Below are 7,187 nucleotides of genomic sequence, written 5' to 3'. Positions count from 1 at the left end.
GCCCCCGGCCCTGCCGCCGGCCCCCGCCCAGCATGGGCCGGCCGCCGAGCCCGCAGCGCGCCCGGCCCCCTCCCCGGCCGCGCGCCCCGCTCCCCGCCCGCCGCGCAGCTTGCTGCAAAGCCGCGACCGCGGCCCGAGCCAGCGGCGAGCGCGCAACCTACCCCGCCCGCTGCCTCCGCCCGCGAGCGGGGAGGCGAGACAAGGAGCGAGTGACAACGGCAACGGGCCAATGGGAAGCCCGGAGGGCTGAGGGGGCGTCGCGCGGCCACGTTTTTAGGGTTGGTTGCACCGCGCGATCCCCCAGGAGAGGTCTGGAGGGCTCTGCTGCTGCGTTTTGGCATTGCAGAGAGCCGGCCGCGGAGCAGAGGCGGGGCGGCGCGCCACCCCAGGCGCGGTCTTGGCAGGAGCCGGAGGGACCCTCCCAGAAAAGGCTCTCTCGGGATTTCCCCCACCCACTCGTTTTATTTGACAGGGAGGGGGCGAGATAGGGGTGTTTATCATCACTGCATTTTGCTCTAACTTTGCACATTACGTGTGTACAGCCCTTCATCGAGGGATCTACTGATCCCCTCTAGGATACACGGTCTGAAACAAGCCTACGCCTATGTTCAGAGCTGCAAATGGCAGAGGGAGGGGGTGATCTTCTGTCCCTTCACCCATTCTCCCACTTTAAGTAGCTATCGCATGTGAGTTAACTTTATGCTCAGAAATTAGAACGTATTAGATTATTTAACACAATAATGCAAACTATGAAAAGGCTTTTAAATAAGAAGGGGTGTTAATGGTAGGAGGTTGATACATATGGAAGAGAAGAAAAAGAATGCAACTTCTTTTTCCCATGAATCTCGGCCAAACTGTGGTAGTAATCTGGAGGCAGAAGAGAGTAAATATTGGGGCTACCAAGATATGGAACAGAGTAATAACAACTCCATCTGAGTGTCTACTGTGTGCTTACTAGGGATACGATCATTTGTGCCCATCCAGCAGCCTAGACCAATGGTTCTCAAAGGAGGAACCAGTAACATCAGTATCACCTGGAAACTTGACAGAAATACAAATTCTTAGACACCAGCAAGACCTACAGAATCAGAAATAGCCCAGAAGTCTGGGTTTTTAATTTTTTTAAACATTTATTTATTTATTTATTTATTTATTTATTTATTTGAGAGAGGGAGGGAGCAGTGAGGAGGGGCAGAGGGAGAGGGAGAGAGAATCCTAAGCAGACTCCCCTCTGAGCGTGGAGCCCTACGCAGGGCTCATCTCAGTTCCCTGACATCACGACCTGAGCTGAAATCAGAAGTCGGGCGCTTAACCGACTGGGCCACCCCAGAACCCCCAGAAGTCTATTTTGACAAGCCCTCTAGGTAATGCTGATGCAAGCTCACATCTGAGACCCATTTATTGACTTAGACTGTAGTGAAGGGGCCACTCAGTCTGTGAGTCACAGTGATGATCCCTAAAGCGTTTTACAGTTTACCAATCGCTTTTACACCCATCATGCCATGCTAGCCTCGCTCCAGTCCTACCAGGCTATGAGCTTCTTGACTCTGCTCTGTCCTTTTCCCCATTCCAACCACTCATTTGAATGTGTATCCTAGAAGAGCCTAAGTTGTTAAGAATTTACTTCAGTCAGACAGCTACTTTCTAAACTAGGCAGTTCCGTTTTTAGAAGACAGGAATTTAGGATGGGCTGGGAACGCAGAACCACCCCCTACATTCACTACACAGTATCAGGCACAACGCAGAAACACAAAGCTTCCCTGGCACTCTGCTGTTAGCATTTTCGATGATGAGGGAAAGACAGAATGCCCGTGAAGACTGTGGCAGCACTAAGCAGAAACAGTGGGAGCAGATTCTCATGTGTTGAATGTCAGACAGAATAGTCTGCTGTCCCCTAGCTGACTCCTGACTCCCCCTACAGAAGTGTAGGGACTCCTACAGATCTTGGCAAGTCTTAGGCTGGGAGGTAAAAAGGTAAATTGCCTTGGGCAAATGGTGAGCTTGCGTTCCTGAGCTGGCTAGAAGCTGGAAAAAAAGTGGAGGGAGTCATTGTGAGGTTTTAAGAAAGCAGAGACCAGGGATGCCTGGGGGGCTCAGTCGGTGAAGCATCTGCCTTCAGCTCAGGTCATGATCCCAGAGTCCTGGGATTGAGCCACATGTCGGGCTCTGTGCTCAGTGGGAGCCTGAATCTCCCTTTCCCTTTGCCTGCTGCTTGCCCTGCTTGTACTCTCTCTTTCTGTCAAATAAATAAATAAAATCTTAAAAGAAAGAAAGAAAGCAGAGACCATCGTCATTTGAATTATGCTCCATTTCTATACTAGGTTGAAGTTGGTCTTAAATATGATTTTTACGTGACCACACACACATAGCATGATGGCCAAATTTCCTATTTGTGGACCTATTTAGCAAGGTGTTGTGCAGGTCAACAAAAAAGTCTGTGGTGTGTTTCATGAAATCAGCTAATGCTGTATATTCCATTTTGGAAAGGCAGTGCTGCATAGGGTTACGAGCTCTAGACTCTGTGGCCACACCGCTTGGGGACAAATCCTGCCTCTGTTCTCCACTCACCATGTGACTGGGGCCAAGTTATCCAGCCTCTTTATGCCCCAGTTTCCTAATTTGGAAGTTAGGATCATGAGAGTACCTGTCTTATAGGGTGTTGGGTAGTAAATGTAAAGCATTTAGACTGAGCGCCATAGCTATTATCAGAGATGTCATCCAGCTTCAGAAGTCTTACACGTTCCACTTCGAGGGTTCTAACCTTGTTTCTTACCCATTCCAACTTTTTCTGAGGTCTTATTATAGAATGAATCTAGTACTGCCAAAGAAGGTTGGGTGGGAAGTCTGTAAAGACACCTGTGTGACTTGCAACAGCCAGTTTGAAGCTGATGGCAGATTTTCATTAGCCGTAGTAAATTCCTGAGTACCTAAGATAAATACAACTTGAAAGGACTTTGATTGAAATTCTGTTTAAAGGATCGATCCTTCTATTTTTCTAGGCTTCTTTGGAAAAACACAGGAACATAGTATGTTTTGATGCTCAAGATAAGACAAAAATTTGCAGATTCACAATGCAAGAGATTATATTTAGTATGTAAGAGTAGCATTTTCCATTCTGCTTTGATACCACTAGTTAATTGCAAATAAATAACATGGTGTTGCGGGAAGCACACAGGTCTTGCTGTTAGACCGTCCACGTAAGAATTCCGGTTCTGTTACTCCCTGTGTGTTCTTGGGCAACCACTTAACTTCTCTCGCCCTTGGCTTTCTTATCTCTAAACAGGTACTAATAATATCTATCCTCACATGGTTATCCTAAGGATAAAACTAGATAAGCGTGTGAAAACATTTCACCCATAGATGTGCTCAGTAAACCTGAATGAAACACAAATAATTAACAAACTTATCTAAGCCCCCAGTCTGCCACATGAAAAAAACAGAATTGTTCCATTAAGCTTAATGCTTTTTGTGAAAGGAAATCCCAGCAAGGCTAATGACAGGGGGCACTCCTGGTAGGATCAAATTTGCCAAACCAGTAAGTGTATAAACAAGAAGGATAAAGATCAGGGATATGGAATCCTGTTTCCTTGTCAACAGCCAGTTCAATTAGCTTGATAAACGGAAGAGGCTTTAATTGTAGAGGATAAAGTGCCAAGATCAACAGGTAAACATAGAGTAGGGTTTGTTTTTTCTTTTTTCAAAAGGCTTTTCTTCATGCCATTAGCAAGGGGTTTCCAGATTATCTAAGAAAAGTCTGTCTCCTACTCCGTAGGAATTCTTTAAAAAACACTTTAAACATCAAATGGGTAATAGTGGTCAGCTATTGTAAGATTTAACATACTAGGGAGAGTGCTTTGCTTAGAAGGTAAAAGTACTCTCTACTGAGACCGGATGTAATAATTTCCATCACTGTATTTTGATACCAACATCATTATAAATATTCCTTTGTTAATGTAATTTTCCTCCCTTTCTTTTAGAGATTTCCACTTCCACTCAATGCTCCTCTTAAAAGAAATTGGGTTCCGTTGGATTAGGAGAAGTAAACTATGCAAATAATCGTCAGGGAGATTGGCCGGATTGTCGATGACATCACCATCCCACCACCTAAATACAGGCGTTTTATTGGCTCTTCTAAGAGGCAGACAGGACCAGGAAGGCTCTGTCTGCATCACTCGTGAGTTGGAGAAAGCTCTGAGTCTATACTAAATTTTCTTGTTTTTTACTTAAAATGTACTCAGAATCATTATCCATATATTATTACATCTTCCATGTTATTCCACATGGAAATATGTCTAAGGAAATATTTTAAGTGACTACTTATCCATTCTATCAAGTGGCTATATCATGATTTATTTACCCACCATCTACCTTATTCTTAGATACTTAGGTGTTTGAATTTTTTGATTCAGAAATAAAACCGTAATTACTATTTTTATTCAAAAGTGTATGTGTTATTTCCTCCATAGCACAGAATCACTGATACCTAACTGGCAATGTTTTAAAAGAGTGACACCGAACAGATTGCCATTCCTGTGTCCCTTCCTATCTGAGACCTGCACGGGAGATCCCAGTGTCGGGCTCATTCCTGGGACTGGTAAATCTCCTCTCTGTAGTAGAAAAGGCTGGACGTTCCTGCATTTCATTTCAGGTACGATGCATATTCTTCGTTCTGGATGCTTGTTGCTCTTTAGTATGGGAGGAAGGTCACAATCATCATGGCTATGAACAGAGGAGGTTTGTGAAGTGGAAGCTTAAACCCTGATTGTACTGCTCTGTGTGAAAGCCTGGGACTGGTAAAATGGTTGCTTTGTGTCCTTTTCCATCTCTATAGGGAATCCATAGAAAACCTCTGGACAATCTGTTACTTAAAGCTGAAAAAGCTCGACCTCAAAAAAATAATAAAATAAAAGAAGAGAAAATATCAGCTTTGCTCAGAGAGAATCAGTGGTTTATTATTTTACGTATGAAGACAGATATCTATGGCAGTTGTAACTATTATTCAACGTGGTACTTTAAGATATGATAATAAGAAGAAGGCAGTTATGCACTGAAAGAGAACTCAGGCGTTGTGCATTTTGCTAGGAACCTTATGAGCACTCGCTTACTTAATCCCCACAACAGCTCTGCAAGGTAAATATTATATCCACTGTACAAACGAGAAAACAGGCTCAGTGGGATTCTAGCACTTTCTTTCATAGGCCTGAGGTCTGCACCCTGCTCTGTCTGGCTCTAAACGTGAAAAAGCCCAATAGCTCACCCTTCACAGCTACAATTCTGAGCCACTCCTGTGGTAAAGAATCTATCAATGAGTACTAGTCTACAGTTAAATACATCTGCGTTCATTCAAACATATTTATGAAACACATGTCAGGGACAAAGGCTTGACAAGATGCCTGTGGAAGATAGAGAACCAGAAAAGACGTGGGCCCCTGCCTTTGGACTTAAAGTCCAGGTGGGGAAATAAAAGGCACAAACAAAATGTAAAACAACAAAAGATTGAAATGGTGATGTGTGTCAACATTCCAAGGGGGAAATAATTAAGTCCCCCAGTGCAGAGGAGAGAGAGGTCTCTACAAGGGACTGAAATGACTCTGAGAAAGGAATGTTTACACACATTCATCCGTATCACGAGTGTTAAAAGAATAAAATGCTTTAGGATGATTCAGAAGCCTTTAAGTAGGTAAGAACTATGTAAGTCATCTTTAAAAAAAAAGATTTTATTTATTTATTTGAGAGAGAAAGAGAGAACACACACAAGCAGGGGGGAGGGGCAGAGGGAGAGGGAGAAGCAGACTCCCCACTGGGCAGGGAGCCTGATGGATGTGGGGCTCAATCCCAGGACCCTGAGATCAGGACCTGAGCTGAAGGCAGACGCTTAACCAACTGAGCCACCTAGGCCCCCCAAGTCATCTTGAAAATAGAATCATTCAATATTCGGATCTCTTTAATTTTACATCTGCATATTATAGAGTTTTTATGGCGTATTTGTGATGGGAAAAACATTTTTTTTTCTTTTTCTTTTCTGAGACCGTAGGACAGTGTTTTTCAAAAAGGATCGTTCATGGATTGCGAGCAACATAAATCACCTTGGGATTTAGTTATATATTCAGATCCCCAGACCCTACACCAAAGGGATAGAAACAAAATTTCCAGGGGTTGGGGGGAGCCTGAAAACCTGCACTTGAAACAAGGGTCCTAGGGGATTCTTATGCACACTGAAGTTAAGAACCCCTGATGTAGGGGAAGACTTAGTTGATCACACTTACTATTTTTTTTATTCAATAAACATGTAGATTTATTTTAAATCAGAAAAATATGGAATGCATCACAAATTTGCATGTCATCCTCGTGCAGGGGCTGTGCTGATCTTCTCTGTATCGTTCCGATTTTAGTATATGTGCCGCCGAAGCGAGCACAGTTGATCACATTTATCGATAGATTTGTGGATTAATAAAATCTTCCGGGGTACCTGGGTGGCTCCATCGGTTAAGCGTCTGACTCTTGATCTCAGCTCAGGTCTTGATCTCAGCGTGGTGAGTTCAAGCCCTGCCCTGGGCTCCACGCTGGGTGTGGAACCTACTTACAAAAAAAAAAATGTAACGGTGTTTAAAAATAATAGTATCTGGGGCGCCTGGGTGGCACAGTGGTTAAGTGTCTCCCTTCGGCTCAGGGCGTGATCCCGGCGTTATGGGATCGAGCCCCACATCAGGCTCCTCTGCTATGAGCCTGCTTCTTCCTCTCCCACTCCCCCTGCTTGTGTTCCCTCTCTTGCTGGCTGTCTCTATCTCTGTCGAGTAAATAAATAAAATCTTAAAAAAAAAATAATAGTATCTGCTATTTATTGAGCACTTACTATTTGCCTGTCGCAAGCTCCCATCTGGGCTATAAAACAAACTTTGTAGGTAAGTTTATAACCTCCTTTTCGCAGATGGGAAACTGAGGCTCAAAGAGTTATTAAAACTTCCCTAACGGGCGCCTGGGTGGCACAGCGGTTAAGCGTCTGTCTTCGGCTCAGGGCGTCATCCCGGCGTTGCAGGATCGAGCCCCACATCAGGCTCTTCCGCTGTGAGCCTGCTTCTTTCTCTCCCACTCCCCCTGCTTGTGTTCCCTCTCTCGCTGGCTGTCTCTATCTCTGTCGAATAAATAAATAAAATCTTAAAAAAAAAAAAAAAAAAAAACTTCCCCAG

At 44.3% G+C, this 7,187-nt stretch overlaps 1 long non-coding RNA gene and 1 other non-coding gene across 2 annotated transcripts in view; one reads left to right on the top strand and one right to left on the bottom strand.

Moving 5' to 3' along the window:
* Positions 1-7,187, top strand: part of LOC121104057 — an 8,853-nt gene that overhangs the window by 553 nt on the left and 1,113 nt on the right. The window contains exons 2-3 of the long non-coding RNA XR_005836440.1: positions 3,978-4,174; positions 4,467-4,648. This is a non-coding gene — a long non-coding RNA (uncharacterized LOC121104057). The remainder of the gene's footprint in view (positions 1-3,977; positions 4,175-4,466; positions 4,649-7,187) is intronic.
* LOC121104116 lies at positions 6,310-6,416 on the bottom strand. Its single transcript, XR_005836487.1, has one exon. It is a non-coding gene; the product is annotated as a U6 spliceosomal RNA (small nuclear RNA).

Source organism: Ursus maritimus, unplaced genomic scaffold, assembly GCF_017311325.1.
Source record: "Ursus maritimus isolate PB19 unplaced genomic scaffold, ASM1731132v1 scaffold_2, whole genome shotgun sequence".
Classification (NCBI taxonomy): domain Eukaryota; kingdom Metazoa; phylum Chordata; class Mammalia; order Carnivora; family Ursidae; genus Ursus; species Ursus maritimus.
This window is presented reverse-complemented; position numbering and strand designations above follow the sequence as displayed.